The 942-nt window shown below is 70.2% G+C and overlaps 1 non-coding gene across 1 annotated transcript; it reads left to right on the top strand.

Annotated features, from left to right (window-relative positions):
- The first annotated feature begins 562 nt into the window (after nt 1-562).
- On the top strand, nt 563-626 carry MIR219 (microRNA mir-219). The gene has a single exon (NR_129437.1). It is a non-coding gene; the product is annotated as a microRNA mir-219 (primary transcript).
- The last annotated feature ends 316 nt before the right edge of the window (nt 627-942 follow it).

The following is a 942-nucleotide window of genomic DNA, read 5'->3' as shown; positions in this document are numbered from 1 at the left end:
GGGGATGGGGGGAGGGGGCAAGGATTAGGGGAAGGGACCAGCCCATGAAAGGGGCTGGAGGAGAGCAGAAGGGAGGGGGCTGGGAAGAGGAAGGGGAGGAAGGGGAGGGGGTCTGCGCTAATCGACTCTGGCGCCCACATAAGGACCGGCCACGGACTGAAGGAGAAGACAGGGAAGTAGGGGGGAACTGGAGTTGGGGGGTGAGGGGACCCACTGCTGCCTCGTCCCAGAAACAGGCCACCCCCTGGCAGCCGCAGCCCAAGTCCCAAAGCCCCAGCTTAGGCTGGCGGGGACCGAACTCCCATCACGGTCCTTTCCCCGTGGCCCTCTCATTCCGTGCCCTCAATGGGGATCGCTCTGCCCCTTCCTCTTCTTTCCTCTCTGTCCCCTTCCTCTACTCGAGAGTCCTGGAAGAGGTCTCTGTCCACTTCCCACTCCAGACATCTCGCTCCTGGCCCCCCGCCCGCACGCGCACGCCCCTCCGCAGCCGGCCGGGTGTGTGTCCCCGCTTCCGCGTGGTGTCTCCATCGCCCCATTCCTCCCTGCGCCGGGCCGCGGCTCCTGATTGTCCAAACGCAATTCTCGAGTCTATGGCTCCGGCCGAGAGTTGAGTCTGGACGTCCCGAGCCGCCGCCCCCAAACCTCGGACGCGAGAGCGGGTCGGAGGGTCTAGGGAGAGCCCGGGCGGAGGGCGGGGCGGTCCCCGAGGTGGCGAGGGGACGCCAGGCTCTCCGGGACCCGGCTGTGTTCTGGGGGCTGGAAGGTCACGGCGGCGCGGGAGCTGCGCAGCCCTTTCTGCCCCGGGGGAGGGGGTCGGGAACTGTCGGGGCGCCGGGCCCCAGGGCCGCGGAGGGGCGCGGAGTGGGGGAGGCGGCCCCTGTCCCGAGCCCTCCGTTCCCTCCCGGGCAGGAGCCGTCCCAGGCCCCGCCCTCCCGCGCGGCG

Source organism: Tupaia chinensis, unplaced genomic scaffold (genome assembly GCF_000334495.1).
Source record: "Tupaia chinensis unplaced genomic scaffold, TupChi_1.0 Scaffold000116_2, whole genome shotgun sequence".
Taxonomy (NCBI): Eukaryota; Metazoa; Chordata; class Mammalia; order Scandentia; family Tupaiidae; genus Tupaia; species Tupaia belangeri.
Note: the sequence above shows the minus strand (reverse complement) of the source record. Positions and strands in the feature narration are given on the sequence as shown.